This window comes from Phoca vitulina, unplaced genomic scaffold, assembly GCF_004348235.1.
Source record: "Phoca vitulina isolate PV1807 unplaced genomic scaffold, GSC_HSeal_1.0 scaffold108, whole genome shotgun sequence".
Classification (NCBI taxonomy): Eukaryota; Metazoa; Chordata; class Mammalia; order Carnivora; family Phocidae; genus Phoca; species Phoca vitulina.
The window spans coordinates 154,360-177,133 of record NW_022589811.1 but is presented as its reverse complement, the minus strand read 5'-3'; the positions used below and the strand labels follow the sequence as shown (position 1 = coordinate 177,133).

The 22,774-nt window shown below is 51.2% G+C and overlaps 1 protein-coding gene across 4 annotated transcripts in view; it reads right to left on the bottom strand.

The window, feature by feature from the left end:
* Positions 1–7,932, bottom strand: part of WSCD2 (WSC domain containing 2) — a 116,486-nt gene extending 108,554 nt beyond the window's left edge. The window contains exon 1 of one of the 4 annotated variants that reach the window (XM_032397954.1): positions 7,847–7,932. The gene's annotated coding sequence lies outside the window, so the exon portion shown is untranslated. Of the gene's footprint in view, positions 1–4,701; positions 4,989–6,794; positions 7,196–7,846 lie in introns of those variants that run through there. The other 3 variants (XM_032397953.1, XM_032397955.1, XM_032397952.1) reach the window with 3 other exon arrangements.
* Between the last annotated feature and the right edge of the window lie 14,842 nt (positions 7,933–22,774).

The window sequence follows — 22,774 nt, the reverse complement described above, 5'->3', positions numbered from 1 at the left end:
GTCGTGTGGCCCCAGCTTCCTGGAGGTTCAGGGACTGAATCTGCAAAGCCAGGGCCCAGTGCACACAGCCCCAGTGCCCCAGACCCATGAGCATTACCTGCAGATCAGTGTCCTAGAGGGGGACTCCCTGGCCACCTACAGTCACTCATGCCCACCCAGCATGCAGCCTCGCCCACAGACCAATGCTAGCCATCATTGGGGGGGGGGTGATGGGAAAGAGACTTGCTCAAGGCCACAAAGTCAATGGGTGGCAAAGTGGGGACCCAGATCCTTCAATTCCCATCCAGAGGCTCTTCTCTTCCCCCTGTACTCATGAGATCACACGGAGAATTTAAAGGAATCAGCAAACCATAACAATATCTGGGAAATGAGCTAGAAACTTGAATGCCTAGACATGAGAAGTATGCTGGGTCAGGCCCTCCTGCTGTCTGGGGCTCCAGGATCCATTTGCTGGAGTTGGGGCTGAGAGGGGGACATAGCTGTCCTCCCAGATTTCCAGGTATTAAGACCACAGTCACCTGCTTCCCACTAGCTGAATGGCCTTGGGGCGTCTCTTCCCTTCTCTGGGTCTACACCCCCTATCTAAGAATTCTCCCAGCTCACAAAGTTACAAAGTCTCTGGAGGTGCTACCCTTTTCCTGACCACTTGGATGCAAGCCTCACGCATCACCGGATCCACAGTGATTCAGCCAAGTGCACTAACTTTTCGCCTCATCACTCTTGGCCAATGCCCAGGACCGTGGCCGGGCTTTTTAGCTCAGAGGTCAGAAATTTTTTTCTGTGAAGGATCTGATAGTAAATATTGTAGGCTGTGTGGGCCATACGGACTCCGTCACAACTACTCAGCTCTGCAGTTACAACCGGAAAGCAGTCATAGACAATATATACATGAATGGCTATGCCTGTGTCCCAATAAAACTTTATTTATAAAAGCAGGCAATGGACTAGACTCGGCCTGTGGGCCACAGTTTACCAAGCCCTGTTCTAAGTCATTCCAAGTGAGGTCCAACACCTCTTCTAGGACTGAGGTAATTAACTTTTCCTGGTTTGCATGGGACTCTCCTGGTTTTAGCACGAAATCCTGCATCCTGAAAAACCTCACAGTTTCAGACAAAACAGGATGGTTATCACCCTATCTGGGATCCCATGAGCCCTGCTTTCTCCCATCTCAGCATTGCTCTGGCTAGGACATTCAACTGTCTCCTCCATAAGGAGGAGGAGGAAGAGAAGGAAGAGGAGGAAGAAGGGGCTACTGTTTATTGTGACTTCCTGTGTGCCAGGCACCGTGTGAAGAGCTTGGTCAACATGACCTCCTATGATCCTCCAGCAGTCCAGGAGGGTTGAAGCTGCTCCCAGGAAGGGGTCAAGACTGGACTGGATCCCAGGCTAATCTGCCTCCTTCTTCCTCTCCAAACTGTAAGCTCCCGAGGACAGAATTGGGGTCTCTCCCATCGCTACCTTCAGCGCCCCACACACAATAGGACAATTAGAAGGTTCTGAGCAAATACCGATCGTCAGGAATCACTGATGTTGAATGAATCTGTCCACAAATAAATGAATGAGCGAATCGTCCCTCGGTCTAGACAGACACTTCCCAGTTCTATGACATGATTCCTTCCTGCCTATCCAAACTCCAGGCAAGGTAAGCGGAAAATGCCAAATATATGCTATGCCGTCCGTTCTGCTAAAACATGCCTAGGCCTTGGGGCAATAGGACATCATAGATAAAAACATGGTCTCTGACATCGGGTGATCTGGGTGCAACCCCAGCTAGGCCTCTTCTGGGCTGTGTGATGGGACCAGCCAGCTCACCTCTCTGAGCCTCACAGATTACAACGTTAGACAGTAACAGAAACTGCCTCCAAGGCATGAGGCACGGAGTTTGGTAAGCCCTCCAAAAACATTTACACATGATCATCATCATCACTGCTGATGCTGGGATGAGCAGAAAGCAAGGTAGGGATGGGGGATATCGCCATGCTGAGAAGTACAGGTGTTCATTAGGCAGCTCTAAATGAACACCCGGGCCAAACGGGAGGATATGTGCACTTCTGGTAACTGCCCTGGCTAGCTAGAAGTACAACAACGGTGCGTAACAACCAGAAAACCTCAGGAACATACAATAAGGAGCATTTCTCTCGCTAACCTATTTGTGGCCGGCAGGGGCTTGGCTGAGCTAGGCTCTGTATTGAGGTTTGGGCTCAGGGTGGTTGGACACGTGTTCGTTCTGGGGCCAGGCTGAGGGGGCTCTTCCCCAGCCATGGCAGAAACAGGTGGGGCCCCTTAAGACTTAAGTTTGGAACCAACCCAAGGTCACTTCCATCTCACACTAAAGACCAAAGCCAGTCACCGGCCAAACCCACAGTGGAGGATCAGGGGCATAAACCCTGCTGCTCCTTGAGTGAGAAAAACGGCAAAGTCCCACAGCCGAGGGCAGGGGTGCAGGGAGGAGGGAGCAATGAGGGCCAGGGAGGCCTCCACCCCAATAACCCAAACCCTAGCCGCACCTTGGAAAGGGGGCCCACACCGACCCTGCCCTCCTCACCAGGTTCCTCTTCGGCCCCTCAGCCTCATCAGCATTTGGTCAAAATCTAGAAAAGACCCCGAGTACTAACACTTGCAGTCCTCGGGGACCCTGTCCCCATCTTCCCAACATCTGGACCTGCTCCGGGGAGCCATTAATCTCGGGCAATTTCTTTCCTCACTTGATTTGTTTATTTAAGGAAAACAAGTTGCTCCTAATTAGAAGCACTGCTGTCGAGATGTTCAGCATGTCCTAGGCTGCCTATTTTCAGACCTTCTGCCTAAAATTATACCTGCGCTCTTAACATCTGTGAGCCTGTTCAGCAACTGTCCTGAGCGCAGGCTTTTGGCGAGAGAGGCTTGAGGTGCTGCGGGTGCCGAGGGAGCTGGGGGGGGGGCAGGGGGTCCACGGGCTTCAGAGCAAAGGCACTTGGAAAAATGCACATGCAACATCCCGACAACCTGCCTGGAGCTGGCACAGATCACTGAATCAACTCTCGGCGAGGGCACAGCATGAACACAGTCCTGACCCGAGGAGCGGGGCGAAGAGTGGTTCTAAAGGTTCAGAGAGGTTTTCTGTTGGGAAGCTCTCAGCCTACGTCCCCCCACACGCTCTTGCACCTCTATGGACACTCAGACTCACCTGCAGAGATGCACATGCTCAGAAACACACACACACACGACATGCACAGAAGTCATACCGCCCCACAAACAGGCAAACATACTGCAGGCGTGCACACGCACACACACACACAGGAGACATGCACAAAAGTTACACCGCAACCCCCACAAACACACATTCAGAGACACACGTGCATGGAGACACACGCGCATGGAGACACACTCCAATGTGCAGAGCAACCAACACACCAGATACCAATACTCAGAAACACGCACAAGGAGATACAATCAAGTGTGCAATGCTACAAGCCAGGCACGCGTGGTCAGAGACACAGGTACATACACGGAGATGCACAGAAAGTCCCCCCTGCCGTACACACAGGTCTACACCCCCAAAAACACACAGCGACACAGAGACGCGCGCAGAGGTTACAAACAGGTGCACGCGCACACGCAGAGACAAGCGAGTGTGCAATGCTGTGCATACACGGGCACAGACAGACACAGAGGTACACTGAAAAACAGGGAGGCTGGAAGCACATACCACAAGTTCACGCTCACGGCGTTGCACACGCATGCGGGCGCTCACACACGCCCACACAGACATGTGCAGACGGCTCGCACAGCTGCGGAAGCAGGTGCCCAGACAGGCCTGCCCAGCCTCTCGACACGGGTTGTGGCACGCAGAGCCCCCCGGACACACGGGTGCAGCTGTGCAACCACGCGCCTACCTGTCACAGACACACATCCAGCTGACGTACAGCCAACTGCCAAACACTCGCAAGCGCGTACGCATACGCACAGTTGCTCTGACTCACACAGGCACACGTTCCCTCGCAAACACGTGAGCGCGCGCACGCGCACACACACACACACTCAGAAATCCACAGTGTCCCAAGTGCACACCCAGACTGACCCTATTCACATGTGTGCGCACACGTGTAAGGTTTTTAGGTAAGTCAGACTCCCATGAACACATGTGCCCGGACCTGCGTGAGAATGCACTCATTTACACACGTGTCCCGGCACACACGCACATCCTACTCCACCAAGAGAGCAAACCGTTCATTTCCTCAGAGTCCTAGAAGTCCGGCCCACAGACTGAGCCAGCACCTGGCCAAACTGCTTCTGCCCCAGTCCCCGCCTGCACGCCCGGTAACTCACTCTGCGACAGCCAAGATGAGGTCTGCCTTCCCCGCCACCCCCACCCCCACCCCGCGGATTCAGCATGGACCCAGGGGAACCTGGTTTGGGGAGGGACACAGAGATCCCAAGCCTCAGAACCACTCAGAAAGAAATAAGACTGACCACAATCTACTGCCTTTCCCCACAATCTCGGCAACCCTCTGCCTTATCCCAAACACACACACACACACACACACACACACACACACACACACACAGCGCTTTCCCTAGCACAGCTGTTCCTGTATGGAAGAGCAGCTCTGCCTGCTCCAACAGCCTCAGCACCGTGGGTGCCTGACACCCAGACACGCTGAACTTCTCGGCCCTGGGTCCCTACACAGCTGCAAAGTTGGAGCCATGGAGACAGCTTACCTCCACCTTCTGTTGTCATGGCGACGCAGCAGCTGGGCGCATCCAGCCTTCCCTGACCGCCCTGAGCTCCTCTCTAGGAGCTGCTGGCCCAGCAGAGCTTTTTATGAGGAAGCAGCAAGGGGGTGGGGACAGCAGGTGTCAGCTGATTGGAGAGAACAAGGGCCCTGCCCCCCAGTCAGGATCACCTGGTGCTCAGGTGGGACGGGGAGAGCCTCCCTGGGGAAAACAGCACCCACATGCTCCCACACAAAACAGACAGCCCTGCTCCTGCATACCCATGTCCGTGGAGACCCAGTCTTCACCGGCCTCTACAGTAAGCACTTTCCAAGCACCATCTCAGTTAGTGCCCCCCCACCCCACCCCGCAACACTCTTCCTAACAGAAACTATGAACTCCCCATCTTACAGAGGCCCACTGAGCTTTGGAGGGTGAAGTGACTGGTCCAACTCAGATGCATCTGAGTCCCATGCCTCTTAAACACTAAACTATATTTCAGGATTTTGAAAATCTCCTCTGTGACGATCGCTCAGGGCTGACGAGTGTCTGAACTGGGACCTCTGAAGACACATGAAATCGCTTCATTTTGCAGAAGGAGCAACTGGAGCCCAGAGAGGTCTAGCGATTTGCCCAAAGTCACACAGCACATTGACAGTGGTCTTGAAGCTCAGTCTTCTGACCCAGAGATGAGGTTTCCCCAGGACATCAAGCACCAGCCTCTGATCTCAGGTCTCAGCAGTCTAGGGAAGCAGCTCCTAGCACGGCCCCAGGTCAGAATCCTAAGCAAGGGCAGAAGGTCCTGAGACTCCTACCTCGTACCTCAAGAACTGTCCCAGAACCCCACAGCAATGCCATTATTCCCCAGAGGCAGATGCCCAGCCCAAGCAGGACTGGCAAACTATTTCCAACCTTCAAGTCACGGTCAGAGGCATTTCCACTGCCTGCCTTACTGACCAACCAGTCCATCGAGATGACCCCAACCCTAGGCTGCATCCCCCGTGAGAAAGCACGATGCCGTCGAGGAGGCTGTGACCACAGGGGCGGCTCAGAGACCAGGGGACCTCTTTGGAGCATGCTTCTCATTAGGAGGGAGAAATAATCTGGCCAAACTCATGAGCTATTTGCTGGGCTCTGCAGAGCCTCTAGGGACCTGGCGTGTGTGGGGACTACCCACACTCCGAGCTGCAGATGAGGATGCCAAGAGCCTCTATCCAGCTGTCCATTCAGCCCCTTTCCTGCACAAAGCTGGTCCCTCCCCAGGCTCTGAATGGTCTCATTAAGTGGCCCAGGTAACTTCCCCCAAATCTTTCGCTCATTCCAGGAGCTGCAGATATGGGAGGTGATCCCCACCTTGCCTAGTGTCTCTGCCATGGAGGTGAGTCGGCTCCAGCGATGCCACTTGGGGCTGAGGGAAGAGCTTGGATAGAGGCAGTCTGAGTGGGGCCCCCTGTCCCCAGTTCTTTCTCCCCCTCCTGGCGCGCGCGCGCGCGCGCACACACACACACACACACACACACACACACGCACGCAATGGACATAAGCAAGCCTGCAAATCACTCCACACAAAGCCCATCCCCTGGGCAGCCCTGGAAGCCGTCTCCAGTGTCAGGAAACCGCATGCACCCGGGTATCACCCCAACAAGCACCTCCTAAAGCCAACTTGAAAATACACGACCAGCTCCTTCTCCCCCCCCCCCCCCCCGCCCCCAACTCTGAACCGGCCGAATAAGGGGGAATTCATGAATTACATTAAAGGGGCCCACCGCCTTGCCCCTGGCCCAGCTCAGCCTGAGAAGCCTCGAGTGCCTGCCTTTGGGGACCCAGCGGGATGCCCTCAGGAAGGACGCCTGGCTGAGCCGGAACGTCCCACCCTCCTCCAGAGGAGAGAAAGTTTGTCATTTACCCGGCGCTGGGCTGTCGCCACTCCGGGTTCCTTCCTCACCTGGCCCCGGGCGCTGAGCCCCCAGCCTGCGCGGAAGCGGCTGGACCTGGAAGCCCAGATCGGGGACAGGAATCCTTTGGCGGCAGCTCGGCCCCCCCCACCCGCTCCCCTCCCCGGAGCCCTTCTCCCCGGCCCCGGGCGCCTCGGCCCTTACCTGAGGGGGTCTCGGCCACTTGCAAACTCTGCCAGCGGAGCCCCGCGGGCGCCGGGGTCCCCCTCGGCGACTCGCGCGTCCCGCTCGGCGCGCCCGCTCTGTGGGCGCCTTCCCGGCTGCCCGCTGCTGCAGTGGCATCCAGCAAAGCGGAGTCCGGATTTCCTTCCTCGCCACCAAGCCTGCTCCGGCCGGGCCCGGGGGCGCGGGGCGGGGGCGGCTAGCTCCCCGGGGCTGGTGCCAGGGGGCACCCTGCGCGCCGCCAGCGGGAAAGTGCAAGAGTGTGGCGTCCTGGATTGCAGCAGCGGCGACAGCGGCGGCCGGGGACGAGGAGGCGGTGGCGACGCCAGCCGGCGAGCCGGGGAGGCGGGCGGCGGCGCGAAGTGGAAGCCGGGCTCCCGCGAGCCTGGCGCCCGGGCGGGCGGCACTGCGTGGGGGGGGGGGGGGCGGCCGCGCCGCGCGACGAGGCCCCTTGCGGCCACCCGGCCCGGGGGATGGCGAGGGCCGGGGCGCGCCGGGCGCGGGCGGAGGCTGGGCGCGGGGCTCCGGCCGCCTCGCCTGGCGCTCGCCGCCTCCCGCGCTGCCTCGCTCGCTGCCCGGACTTCCAGTCTCCAGCCCCGAGCTCCGGGCGCAGCCGCCGCCGCCGCCGCCCGCCGCCGCCGCCAGCAGCGCGCCTCGACCGGGCGCGCTCCTCGCGCGGAGCCACAGCACTGCCTGCGCTTAACTCCTTGCGCGCCACCTGTCCCTCCCGCAGCCGCCCGCCGAGCCGGGCCGCCCCGCGCCAGGCCTCCCGGCCTCGCTGTGCTCGTCTCTAGAATGGGCTCGCGGACCCGCGTCCGGGGGTGGTTTAGAGAATTAACCGAGCCGATTGACATGCGAAGTGCCATGCGGCTGGCATAGAGGAAGCACTCGATAAATGGCAGAGGATTTGCTGCTGCCGCCGAGCTGTGTTAGAGTAGATACCCCCGAAAGGGCAGCTTGGTTTGTTGGTGTTTAGTGTGTTCCTTTTAACAGGAAGGAGGTTTAAGCTGTGTGACCCTGGGCTGGTCACTTACCCTCTCTGAGCCTGTTGCAGAAGATTCCCTCTGAGCTCTGTGACCTTGGGTCTCAGCACCCCTCTGAACCTCTTGTAGCCTCATCTGTAAAGTGGGGATGATAGATGTTGCCCACCTTCAAAGGATGTCCTGCAAATCTCTGGGAAGGGAGCTGCTCTCACGAGAACCACCACTGAGCCAGTCTCCTAAATGCCAGGCACCTGGCCAATGTAGTTTCAAATACATCATCTCATTAAGTCATAGAAACAACCCTAGGAGGTGGCTAGTTCCAACTCCATTTTTCAGATGAGAGATTTGGGGCCCCGGGAGTTAAGTTCACCCAAGTTAGCAGAGCTAGAAAGTATGGGAGCTGGACCCTGGACCTTCTGACTCCCAAACCAGTATCTGTTAAGCTCGGGACTGAAGGAGCAGCTCTAATGTGGCCTAATCTTTGCTGGGACTAGCAATGAGAATTCGCATCTGCATTTCTTTAATTAGAACATGCTGTTTTTCCAATTATAAAATTAATTCTTGTCTAATGTAGGTATTTCAGAAAATACTAAAACATTCAGGAAGGAAAGCAAACCAACCCTATTCCCACCACCCAGAGGCAAGGATTATTAAGATCTTGATGTAGTTCCCCCAATCTTTTTTCTATACCTACATGTAAAGGCGGTTGGCACAAAGCGAATCATCCCATGGACTCCATTCTGTGTCAGGAGATAGGGAGGGTCTGGCAAATGCAACTCATGAATCCCTCGCTGAGGCTGGACCCCCAGCTGTCCCCACCCCCAACAATCCCAGATGTAGTTACCCTACTGGTCCAGTAGAAAGCGTACGGGGTTGGGGATTTGTGCATCTCACCCAGTTACCATTGGACGAGCCCTGCTCTGATGCTTTCCCTTCTCCCACTGTTTCTGTGTCTCCCTAGAAGACCAGATCATTCCTTTTCCTGGGGTACAGAGACTGCTGATGTCACACTTCCAGCCTGCCCAACCCCATCGGGAACAAAGCATTCCCAGAGTGTCTGCTCCTGGGGGGCAGAGGCAGTACGGGGGCTTAAAGGTGCAGGCAATCTAGGTTCACACCTGGGCTCTGTCTCAAGAAGCTGTCACCGCCCTGAGCCTCTGTTTCACGTCTACAACATGGGGCGTAAAGAACACCAGCCCTCTGGAGTCGTGAGGATTACATGAGGTAAAGACCAGTAAATACTCAATTCATGGCAGCTGCTGCTTTTTATTAGTGAGGAGAAGTGATCTGAATAATACGAATATTGATTGCCAACAACTGTTGAGTTCTTACTAAGTGCCAGGCACAATTCCCATTAATGCTTAACAACAACTTCAGGTGATCGGTATTAGGACTTAGTCCATTTAGAGATGGGAAAACTGAGACCCAGAGAGATGAAATCCTCCGTCCAAGGGTACACAGCAAGCTCACGGTAGAGGCTAGGCTCTTCTGGCCCCTGCCGCCTAGTCACCAGCACAATTCCAAATGGCAGACTCGGTACCTTTCCCGTGTCCTCCTCATCCCTCCCCATCTCAGAACCCTCTTGCGCTGCCTGGGGGACAAAGCTCCTCCTGGAGGAGATCTAGGGACTGATACCTGGCCAACGAGCCCACCGCAAGGTGGTGGGGGTCTGAGGACAGTGCTATTGATCTCCAACTGCCCCCGGTCCACCTGCACCACGACCCACTCTTCCCTGCCCCCTCCCTAACCCCAGCTCAGGAATAGGCATTGGGCTCATGGAGAAATGGAAAGAGCCCCAGGCTTGGAATCAAGCAGGTGAAGTTCAAGTGCTAGGCAAGTGTCCTGGGTTGGTTACTCACTCTTTTGAGTCTGCTTCATCATCCACAAAAGGACTAATAATGTCTTCCTTGCCTACTTCCTAGGGTTCTTGGGAAAATTATGGATTGTAAAACACCTTGAGGATGGAACGATCTGTAAATACACAGCTGTGATGTTAGAATCATACAAACATATAAGAACAGAACATCGTGGCATATCATAACAGTGAAAACTGGGGGCTCTGGAGACAGGGTTGTTTTCCCCCATATGACGTCCAGTTGACCCACCTTTCCCCCACCGCTTTCTGGGGCCACCTTGGTCAGAGAGCATATGACACCAAGTGGGTGGGAGGGGGGCTGGTTCTGCTTTTTCCTCCCTTGCCTAATTCTTGGGGTTGCCAGGGCGCCCTCCAAACATTGTATAGCCCCATTGTTGGCCTGGGATTCGCTATAAAAAGTAAGTCGTAAAGGTGTAGGATTTTTGTCTAAACCACCCACACAGGTTTTGCAGAAAGAGACATAGTCCACTTCCTCTAGACCCAACCATTGGGCAAACTCTAAGTTTTGCTAAGGACCTGCTCTGCGCACTCCTTAGCCTGGCCATCATTTGTGTATAAGGTTTCTGAGAAGAGCCTCCTCCTCTCTCCGCACCCTCTATTTCAGCTCAAATCTTACCGTTTCTTGGCCCAAATCTGTTGCAGGACTCATGGAGGAGAATGAAGAAACAAAGCAACCTTTGAAATAAATTATAAAGACCAAAACAGTGATGTAAGAGAGTTTCTGTTACTTAAGATTAGGTAACACCTCCAAGCTACGTTCGTAGAACAAGTCACTAACCAATACATCACTGTCTTTGAACCACAGCGTCTAAAAATAGGATTTGCTCTAATTTCCTGAGTAGCTGGTGTAAACAGAGAGAATGTTAGAGTAGTGAGCGAGCTGTGTCAGGTGGTAACTAACTCCCCTTTGCTGGTAGTTTTCTTTTCCTTTTCTTCTTTCTTTTTTTTTTTAAGATGTTGTTTATTTTTTTATTTGACAGCGCAAGCACAAGCAGGGGGAGCATCAGAAGGAGAGGGAGAAGCAGGCTCCCCAAAGCTGAGCAGGGAGCCCAACCCTGGGACTCAATCCCAGGACCCTGGGATCATGACCTGAACCAAAGGCAGACACTTAATCAACTGAGCCACCCAGGTGCCCTTGATGGTATTTTTTGAAAGTGGAAAGGAGGGGACTTGCCTCCAGCAATGTCAGGCAAATGCTCGCAGAGCTCAGAGGGTTAAAATGAAGGATGCTGGAGTCAGCCAGAGCTGGGATGGAGGCTCTGCCACCTCCTTGCTGGGTGGCCTTGGGTAAGTTAATTAACCTCTCTGCGCCTCATCTTCGAAGAGCTGGAGAATAGTAGTTCCAACCTCATGAGGATTTTGTATGTATTAAATGCTAGGCACATCTAGACTGGGTACCACAGTGCCACCTGTACATGTATTACACACCTGAGCCATGACCTGTTATTATAATGATTCCAGATGGAGAGACAAATCCAAGGCCAAGTATGGATGCCACTCATTCAGGGCTCCGGACAGAATTCCGGAATTCAAGCCCGTGTGGGTTTCCCAGAATCCGATTTTTTTTCAGGCTCTGAACAACTGACTCACGCATTGCTGTTAATGTGTGGAAGAGAGAAAAAGGTTGAGAAAAGGGGACCGCAAAGGTCACTGTGACTTTGTGCTAGGTGCAGATACACAGTGGAGGACGTCCTTTCGTTGCAAGGAGTTTGGGCATGATGCCCAGGATGGGCTGGCCACTCCCTCCGCAACCCTGCATTTCTGTTTTCTGCATGGAATCCCTCTCTGCTCCCTGGCCCCTCCATTCAGAGCCCTCCTGTGGGTTCCCCGCATCCCCCTGTCCCGTCTGATAGGGGTTGGTCTGCCGTGCAGACTCCCAGAGTCCAAGAGCTGTGTCTTTCAGCCATTTCTCTGTTCCTGGCACTCAACACAGTGCTCGGCACATAGTAGGCTGTCTTAGTCCATTTGGGCTTCTGGAACAGAAATACTAAAGACTGGGTGGCTTATAAACAATGGAAATTTATTTCTCACAGTTCTGGGGGCCAGGCAGTCCAAGACCAAGGTGCCAACAGATTCAGTGTCTGGTGAGAGCCCACTTCCTGGTTCACAGACAGCCATTTTCTTGCTGTGTCGTCATAGGGTGGAAGGGGCTGAGGGATTTCTCTGCGGGTCTCTTTTGTAAGGGCAACAATCCCATTCATAAGGCCTCCACCCACGTAATCTACTCACCTTCCAAAGGCCTCACCTCCTCCTACTATCACATTAGGGATTCTGGAGGGACACGTTCAGTCTATAGCATTGGTACTCTGAAAAAAATTAATGAATTAATAAAACTGTCCAGTATTACCACAGATATATACAGATGAAAAGAAAATCTGGTATGATCAGGATAGTTCACCCATTAAAAATTCAGGAAAAGAGGCAAAGGTACATAAAAGTAGAAGAATGTATATTGCAGCACCTTTTAATGGCAGGACACTGGAAAGAATCTAAATGCCCAACACCAGGAGAATGGAGGGATCAATTCCGGTATATTCTTAAAGGGAAGGTACCATACAGCAGTGAAAATTAATGAACGAGAACTCTATATATCAGATTGGATAAATCTCAAAAATTATAGCGTTGAGTAAAAAAAAGCTAGCTGCGAAATAAATAAGCTAGTTGCAAAAGGACACATACATGATAATACCAGTTAATAAAGTTCAAAACTACAAAAAACAATTCAGTATATTTTTATGAGCACATACATGTAGAGTAAAAGCAGAGAAATGGTGAACACCAAGTTCAGGAGAGAGGTTATTGCTGTGGGGGGGGAAGGAGGCGGCCGTCAAAGATTCCAGAGAGGGGCGCCTGGGTGGCTCAGTCGTTAAGCGTCTGCCTTCGGCTCAGGTCGTGATCCCAGGGTCCTGGGATCGAGCCCCGCATCGGGCTCCCTGCTCGGCAGGAAGCCTGCTTCTCCCTCTCCCACTCACCCTGCTTGTGTTCCCTCTCTCGCTGTCTCTCTCTGTCAAATAAATAAATAAATAAAATCTTAAAAAAAAAAAAAAAGATTCCAGAGAGCTTTAATGTTCTATTTCTGATGCAATTTGGTGGATACATAGAAGTTTTATTATTTTCTGGATTTTTTTTTGTATGCCTGAAATATTTTATTAAAGAAAAAAAAAAACAGAGGTAGCAGTTGAGAGTGAAGGCCTAATTCCTACCCCCATTCGGATATTTGCTATGTGTCTTGATTGAGGTATTTTAATCTCTCTGAGCTTCAATTTCCTCAACATTACAATGATAATAAATCTTGGAAGAATTAAAGGACATCATCGGTGTAAATTGTTTAAAGCAATGGAAGCATTCAACAAAGGATAACTATTCATATCATAATTATCAACAGCAGTTAATTTCAAATTATTTGAGAATTGGAGACATCCAAGAAGATCAGCCATTTTTTTTTTAAGATTTTATTTTTAAGCAATCTCTACATCCAACATGGGGCTCAAGCTTACAACCCCGAGATCAAGAGTCACATGTTGTACTGACTGAGCCAGCCGGGCACACCCAAGATCAGCCATTTCTAACCTGTCTTCACAGATGAAACCCCCAAGACTAGAGAGGTTGGGAAAGTTGTCTGAGGTCCTGGGGTGCGTGGGAGGCAGCACTGAGGATGGGAGACGTGTGGAGGACCCCCCCTGGGTAAGGCGCTGAACAGGACCTCTGCTCTAAAGCGCTTCCCACAAAACCTCACTTCCTTCTAGGGAACCAACGAAGGTCATATGGGGGACCTGCTAAAATAGGGACACAGGTCCCAGGGGCACCAGGACGGGTCCTAATGTGGCTTCACCCCTTCCTTTCCTAATCCCAAGGCATATTTATGTCATCATGAAAGAGATCAAGACGAATAACGTCATAAGGGCATCCCTTTCTATCTCATATTTTTTAAGTAGTAAAAAATCTGATGCCTAACACACATAAGCATATATCTTCACAAAAACACACAAACTCGAATGCACTATTTGTTAAACTGGAGACAACTCAAATGTCCATCCGTGGAAGAATGGACAGTGTTGCACTCATTCAACAGAATACTATCCAGCAAAGAGAATGAATACGCAACTGCCATCAGGACCACACAGATGAATGTCACAAACAGTGTGAACGAAACAAACCAGACCCAAAGTGGCTAGCTGCTGATATTTACATAAAGTTCAACACTGGCAAAAACTAACCAGGATGCTAGGAGTCAGAGTAGTGCTAAAGCTTCAGTGAGAGGTTGGAAGTGGGTTGGGGGGGCATCTGGGGACCGACAGTGTCCCGTTTGTTGGTCTGGGTCCTGCCTCCAAGGGTGTGTTCTTCGTGAAAAGGCATGAGCTGTACACTTATTGCTTGTACACTTATGGTCACATATTACACTTCAATTAAAATGTTGTTTAATGTAAAAAAAAATTACCAATTGCAGTATTTTAACCTTTATTAGTTACCGATGCTTGTGCACCATCACAGACGGAGTCATATTAATATAGAGGGCAATTGTGGGCCTCTAAATTAGCAACCTCTCCTAAGCCTTGACCTTGAACGGTACCAGCTGAAACCAGCTTTCATTTCAGGCTCACTGAAAGGGGGGATTGTCTACCCAGGACCCAGCCAGATGGAGACAAGGGCCATTACTCACGACATATGATCTCGAGAGACAGGCAAATTATCTGATTTGGCAGTTTCCTGGGCTCAGATGACCCAGATAATGGTCAAACTGCCATGGCCACACCACACATCCCAGCCAAAATACCCACAAAGTGGACCCTTCTCCTGGAGCCATATTTGTGGGCAGACCGCAGAGAGGCCTGTGCCACCCCTGGGTCTCATTTCTGCAAGAGGAGCCGAAGGAGCAATCCGAGAGTCTGCAGAAGCCCCAGAAAGGTGAGGCTGACCTGGCCCCCGCGGCGCTCCAGGCAGGTCCCCTCCAAGGACCCAGTTCTGAGCCTTTGGGCGAAGATGATGTCATTTAATCTAGCAGCCCTAGAAGGAAGTAACATCGTGACTCCTGTTTTCGGTGGAGGAAACAGGCACGGAGGGGTTAAATGAGTCTCCCAGGACTGAACACCAGGGGCACTATTCCGCATTTCTTACCCAAGTTACTCAGGCATCTGGCATCCCTGTGAGCCTCACTCCCACAGGATGCTCAAGGAGTTCAGCTCCTCCACCACGCAGGCACGCAGGTGCAATTAGAAGCCCATGGGTTCCATGGCGGAAACGGCTGCAGAGGTGGAAGAGAGAGGAAGCAAGATTGGACAGGAAGAGCTTTCAGACTGGATGCGGGTCTGCCCCCCTGGGAAAGGCCAGGGGAAGGAAGGAGGTCTGTGCAGGGAGATCCTCAGGTCACAGCTCAGCTCAGAGACATGAATATCATCCTGAGTGTACCTTGACTTTCATGGAAAAATCATATTCAACATACATTGCCACACCTCTCACAGACGGGAGCAGTATCAGAGACTATATATTTTTTAAGATTATGTATTTATTTATTTATGAGAGAGAGAGAGAGAGAGAGAGCACGAGCAGCGGGGAGGAGGGGAAGAGGGAGAGAGAGAAGCAGAGTCCCCGCTGAGCAGAGAGCCCCATGCGGGACCCGATCCCAGGGTCCTGGGCTCATAAACTGAGCTGAAGGCAGACTCTTAACCGACTGAGCCACCCAGGCGCCCCTGGATGGATTTAAAAAAAAAATATTTTATTTGAAGTAATCTCTACACCCATCGTGGGACTCGAACTCAAAAACCCCGAGATCAAGAGTTGCACATTCTACCGACTGAGCCAGCCAGGTGCCCAGAGTTGAGACTATCTTATGACATCTTTGCCAGTGTATCCAGTTATCTGTGCCCCAAGCCTATTGGTGGAGCCAGAAGCCCTGTCTTATTTGTCCGTGCGTTGCTAGCACTGAGCAAGGAGCTTACACAGCAGAGGGACTCAGTAAATGCCCATTTCTGATCCCAAACTGGAGGCATGGCCTTGTGACCATGTGCCACCTGCGGTAGTTGATTTAATCCCTGATGTGGGAAACAAAGGCAGAAGAAAAATTATTAAATTTCCTTACTACCTACAGCCCATCGACAAGTGCTTGAAACAAAGACTTCCTCTGGGAACTCAACTGCTTCGATGTTGACACTTTGTTAAAGGCAAAAGGCAATCCTAGCCCAACTATCCCCCCACCCCAGGATCCTGTAAGTCTACTTTAACATATAAAAATTCCTTTAGAAATGTCCTGTAGCTCTAAACCCCCCAAGATATGTCTTGGCAATCACCCCCCCCAAGCATATGGGCCACTGATAGACATCTGAAGGGTCTCATGACTAAGGTTTTATTAGACAGTAATAAATGACCGTTTCCCCAACAATAGCTAGCCCCCTCAAGGTCCTGGAAACCTTGCTTCCAAATTCCTTAGAGACTTACGTTATCCCTAACCCCCTCCCAACTTGAAAGTATGTAACAGGCCACTCCTCATGACCCCATTGCCGCTCTTTCTGCCCAAGGGTCCTGTCCCCGTGCTTTAATAAAACCACATTGTTGCACCAAAGATGTCTCAAGAATTCTTTCTTGGCCATCGGCTTTGAACCTGAACGTCTTTCCTCCATCAATCCCCGCAACAGCCCCATGTGGGCAGGACTGTTCCCATCCTCCCAATGGAGAAACTGAGGCCCACCGGGGTGAGGCAACTTTCCTGAACTCGCAAACTGGGAGGTTTCCGGCCTGGGTTGTCCTGGCCCCACACTGGGGTTTTTCCACTGGGACATGTGGCTGTCAGGCCCGGCAAACAGGTCAGTCCAGGATGCGGTGTAAAATGCAGCCCGATCCCCTCATTCTCCCCGGAGACACCCGCCCGGCCTCCAGGGAAATGCTCTTGGAAACCAACCTCTTCTGGCATGTTCCAACTGAGACACATGAGTGTCCTGGGAGGAGAGAGAGCTGCGGGCTTGTGGGCTGAAAGATTTTTACCGTGCAGTTCAGGAGAACAGCCCGCCCCGGTTACAGAGGTGCTCCAAGAAGCTTGTGTCTTGAACATCATTTCTCTCCCGTGTCTTCCGTGTTCAACCTCTTTCCATGCAAATAAACTCAGGAGCCACAACCCCATGAATCACAACAGCAACATTCGCTGATCTCCTACTAGGGGTGGGTCTGGGGTCTGCTGATCCGGGGCCCGTCACATCCATGTTAGCCTTCCCTCACTATGGGTATCCCTACTCCCGTTTTCCAGATGCGCCAACAGGCTCAGGGAAATAAGGTAACCTGCCCAATGCTGGAAAGTGGCACAGAGGAGACCCGGATTCAGCCAGGTCAAGGTCTGAGCATAAGACAGGGAGAAAGGACACCAGCAGCCTGAACTGGGAGCTTGGTGTGCCACCACCCACCTTGGAGGCAGCCGTTCCTTAAAGACATATTGGGACAGCCTTGTCCTTGGCACCCTGCCTCCCATCACCAGCTTGTCCATCCTCCAAATTCAGCCACAGCAATCTCTTAGAACATAACACGGCTCTGACTACACCACCCCCCTGCTTAAGACCTCCAAATGGCTTCCTGTTTCCCACAGCTGAAAGCCCAGACTCCTTCACTTGGCACCCAAGGCCTTCTGCAGCCGGGCCTCAAATCCACTTCCTGCCTCCTTTCCCATAGTTCCAGTCTACCCTCCATAGCAAACTCTTCATTCCTCCCCCACACGTCACGCTCCTTCACCACCTTGCCTTTGAAGATGCTATTTTCTCCTCCCTGGAATGTTCTTTCTCTCCTTCTGCTTCTCCATCCAAGGAACTCCTGCTCATCTTTCAATTTCAAATGGTGCCTTCCCTTGAGATGCCTTGGTTTCTAGAACCCTGTGGCTTCATTAACATTGCAGGGATGGGAGAGTAGAGCGAAACCAGTTAGGCCAATGCAATCTTGTTTTTTCTCTTTATGCCTTTTTTTAAAAATATTTTTATTTATTTATTTGAGAGAGAGAATGAGAGAGAGAGAGAGCATGAGAGGGGGGGAGGGTCAGAGGGAGAAGCAGACTCCCTGCCGAGCAGGGAGCCCGATGTGGGACTCGATCCCGGGATTCTAGGATCATGACCTGAGCCGAAGGCAGTTGCTTAACCAACTGAGCCACCCAGGCGTCCCCCTCTTTATGCCTTTTGACATAATCAGAGAAGGCAATTCCATAGCCTTGGTCTAGCCCAAAGAAATGCCTCTCCACAACCAATTACAGAAGCTGGGAACCCTCCCTCTACCCCCTTCCCTCACACTGATTGTTCTATTTGCCCAGAAAAAAAGCATTTGCCTGTCTTTGCCAGAACTGCTTCTTTCTACTCCAATCTTGTATGTCTGGAGGAAGCCATCCCTGAATGTGGTAGGGACACCTTTGAGTCTAGCTTGGCCAATCTTAGAATCCAGAGGCCCCGACCACAGTGATTGGTCCAGGAATTGGCACATGACCCTAGCTCAGCCAGAGAACTTCCCTGGGAGTTTTCTTTTCTTTTTTTCTTTTTTAAAATATTTTATTTATTTATTTGAGAGAGTGAGCGAGAGAGAGAGCACAAGCAGGGGGAGCGGCAGGCAGAGGGAGAAGGAGAAGCAGACTCCCCACTGAGCAGGGAGCCTGATGTGGGGCTCAATCCCAGGACACTGGGAACATGACCTGAGCCAAGGCAGCTGCTTAATCGGCTGAGCCCCCCAGGCGCCCCGCCTGGGAGTTTTCTGACTAGGCGGTGGAAAACAATGCTATTTCATGTGGTCAGGAGGTTCTAATGTTTAGATGTCCAGAGCTCTCCGTGATACTGGTTTGAGTCCAGTGAGGATGACTAGCTTGAGGGAATGAACCAGCATGCAAAAAAAGGCTGGAGAGAAAGGATGTTGCTGAATTAGTTCCTGGCTCCAACCCCCGATCTTTTTGCAAATGGGTTTTGAGGGCCCATGAAGTCTTTGGTAGTGCAAGATGGGTTTTGGTCTTAGGACCATAAGGTGGATTTTGGTCACTTAAAACTATAGGGTTCTAACAAACAAGGTTTAAAACTCGTTCTTCAATTACATTATGTGATAAAGTAGTCAATAAATATTTATTAAAGACCCGGTGTAGACCAGGCACTCTGCTAACGGGGATCCAAGTGGGAGAGAAAAGTATGGTCCCTGCCCATACAGAGCTGTCTGCAGTTGTGCTGTTCCATGCAGTGGCCACTAGCCTCACTTAGCTATTTGAAATGTAAAATAATTAAAACTAAATAAAATTTGAAATTCAGTTTAGACTCACTTGCCATCTTTCAAGAAATCAGTAGCCCCATGTGGCTGGTGGCTACAGTATTGGGCAGCATGGATAGAGAACACCGCCCTCAGCACAGAACGTTCCATCGGACAGTGCGGGTCTAGAGCCCTGCTCGCTAGTCCAAAGTGTTCTGGAAACCAGCAGCATCAGGCTGGGGGGTGGGGGGATGGGGCGGGGGGCGGGGGGTGGGGGGGGTGGTTGGCTGGAAATGCAGAATCTCAAATTCTTCACAGATTTACTGAGTCATAATCTGCATTTCAAAGAGATTGTTGTGACTTTGTTAAATTAACATTTGTTAAGTAGAGTGGGGAGGGCGGGAGAGGTGTTGAGCCACAGTTACACAGGACAGGGTGGTTTGAAATAGAGTTCATTGGTTACTCACCTGCCAGGGAAGAGGTACTCAGCCGCCTCGAGGGGCTGAGCAGGGAGGTCCAGGCAGAGTGCTAGGGGCACATGCCTTTATTAGGGTCCACGGGTAGGGTGCTTTGGGGTTCCCAGTCTGAGGCTAGATTGGTTAGTTCAAAACAAAAAGAGTGGGATTCTGGTAAGCTTCGTGGCCCTGGGAGGCAGGAGAGAATACTCATCACAAGGGCCTTTGGAGGGTTCATATGGGGAACTTACATTTACTTATGACCACAGATTGTTCACTTATGGCATGTGGCCACGGAAGAGTCCGGTGTCAATTAAAGGCCCCTGCAGGCCACTGGGCCACACAGAGCAGATGCAGAGGCAGAAACACTAGGGGGTCGTTTAGCGAAGCGCTGGACAAAGATACCCAGGTGATTCGTGTGCTCTTTAGCTGAAGAAACTCCGTCCTAAGAGCCACTCTGAGTTTAAACCCTCTGCCTAACACTGTCACAAACACCCTCCCATGAGCAGCAGAGAGGGTCCCAACCTTGAGAAGGACACGCAGGCTCGCCTGGCCTTCAGCTTGCTGACCTCTCCCCCAGCCACAAAATCACCTCCATTGGCGTCTGCCCACGAAACAGAGGCTTGAAGGAGCAACACCAACCTTCAGCTGCACAAACTCTTCCCCGTTGCACCCACCGAGTTGGTAAGTGGGATTCGGGTTAACAAGGACCCTTGGACTAGGTTGGACCCTGGGGGCAACCCCACCTCAGGGATGATTTCTCGGTGATTCCTTTCTTCAGCGTAAAACCACTACAGAGAGCTGGGAGTGAGCAGGGGTTTATGGGTGTGTGGGTGTGTGTGTGTGTGTGTTTTTCCAGAAAGAGGAAGAAGGCCCTTGCTGTGTGGCATGAGTTCTGCTCATTCTCATGCTATAAAGGATGTGCCCACCCCATGTGTGGGCTTAGAGGCTGTCAACCATCCCAGCCTGATTGAGATCAAGCGCTCTTTGAAAAACCTCTACACACACACACACACACACACACACTCTTCAACTAATTGGTGGCACCCAACCATAACCAAGAAAAAAGGCAACAAACTATCCATTTAAATTGCAGATTGTGACCTTTATGCTTGAAATCTTTTCAAACATCCTGTTTATAGCTTTGGGGTTCTGGCACTCAATAATTCTCCAAATTATTTTCCTCGGTTGGTTGTTTTTTTTTTTCCAGTGGTTATTATGATACATTGCATTCCCCCAATTTCTGGGCCTTTCCACCCCCACCCCGCCTCCGCCCCCTAGTTGGTTTCTCCTGAGAGTCTAGGTAATTTGAAAAGACCAGCAGCAGGACTTTTCTTGAATGTTGCCACTTTATTCCGCTCAGCCTAACCAGCTGCAGGAGCTGCTTTGCAAAGCTTGGCCCTGCCCACGCAGAGACCGAGGCAGGGGGGTTTCCAAAAGGCTGGGGTTTGAAACAAGGGCTTTTTCTCCAAGCTGTGAAATTCCTCTGCCCCCAAAGATCTCGAATGCACTGGCCTGTGCGGGCATGCCCTGAAGTGTTAGTAAGTTACAGGGGCAGATATTAGTAGGTGTTACAAGGTAACTAGGGGTTAAATTCAGATGAGAGCCCTCCTTAATGGGGGATTTCTCAGGACTTTCAGCTCCTTTTGGGGTGACATGAGGAGGCAGGTTTCCCAAGTTTACTTAGAGTGCACCTGTTTTCCTGGTGCAAGACGTGGTCCGCAGCTTGCTTGGGGAGACGCTGCTTGTCGAGGTTAGTACTGCAGCGAGGGTCCTGATGACCCAGCCCAGAATGACAGGATGGGAAGTAGGCTCTGCTTCTCCGTAGAATGTGCAGCCGCTTCTGGCTTCCCAGACAATACAATAGGAACTCAGGGTCGGAAAGAATGGGTATGAGCCCTGGCATCGTTAATATGCCCATTTTAAGTACCAGCTCATCCCCACAACTGTACCCGATGATCTAGGAGCCGGAGTGGACATTGTTACCTCTGCCTGCCCGTTCTCCTTTCCCTTCTGGAAATAAACCCCTTTTTTGAGGGGACACACAGATCCTGAGAATTAGCCTGTGGAGGCTAATAGCACATTCGATTCTTCTCTGAGAGCTGACGCCTGCAACAAAAGTGTTTGATGACTGAATGTGGATTGATGAATAATCCTAGCAAAAGTAACAAGTAATAACAACAACAACAACAGAAATATTGTGTGCTTCCTGTGTACCAGCCACTGTGCTAAGCCGTTTCAATTCACTGACTCACTTAATCCTCATTACAACTCCATGAAGCGGCTCCTAGATTATTCCCATCTTACATATGAGGAACTGGAATCATTTGCCACATGGCTAATAAAGAGTAAATCAGTGATTTCAGACCAGACCTGTCCTCCTTCACATCTGCAATTCTTAAAGACTCTACAACAGACTAGAGGATGGAAGGAAAAGTGGCCAGTACCCGTGATAGTTACTATTTATGGAATACTTTCCATATGCCAGGCTCTTGGGTTACTATTTATCAAGCACTTTCTGTAAACCACGGCTCTGCTCTAAGAACCATATACTCATTTAACCCTCATAGCCACCCCATAATGTAGGGATCATCCTTTGAGGAAACTGAGGCACGGCAACATCTGTTAACCTGAAAAATAGAACAGTTATTTTACCAGCAAAACGGGTTTATTCAGATTATGCAGCCATCAAAAGGAATGAGATCTTGCCATTTGCAACGACGTGGATGGAACTGGAGGGTATTATGCTGAGCGAAATAAGTCAAACAGAGAAAGACATGTATCGTATGACCTCACTGATATGAGGAATTCTTAATCTCAGGAAACAAACTGAGGGTTGCTGGAGTGGGGGGTGGGGTGGGAGGGATGGGGTGACTGGGTGATGGACACTGGGGAGGGTATGTGTTCTGGTAAGCGCTGTGAATTGTGCAAGACTGTTGAATCTCAGATCTGTACCTCTGAAACAAATAATGCAATATATGTTAAGAAAGAAAAAAAGAAGAAGAAGAATGTAGCAGGAGGGGAAGAATGAAGGGGGGGAAATCGGAGGGGGAGAAGAACCATGAGAGACGATGGACTCTGAAAAACAAACTGAGGGTTCTAGAGGGGAGGGGGCTGGGAGGATGGGTTAGCCTGGTGATGGGTATTGAGGAGGGCACGTTCCGCATGGAGCACTGGGTGTTATGCACAAACAATGAATCATGGAACACTATATCTAAAACTAATGATGTAATGTATGGGGATTAACATAACAATAAAAAAATTTAAAAAAAAGTAATACCACACACACACAAAAAAATGGGTTTATTCAGGAACTGCTGAGAATTGCAATGCAGCAAAGCCATGGGCAAGTGCAACACACAAAGGAGAGAAACGTTGTATGGAGAAAGAGGAAGTTAGTAGGGTTGTTTTGAATGAAAGTCCCTTAAGCATAGCAAGAGTTCAGGGTGCTGACAGTTTCTCACT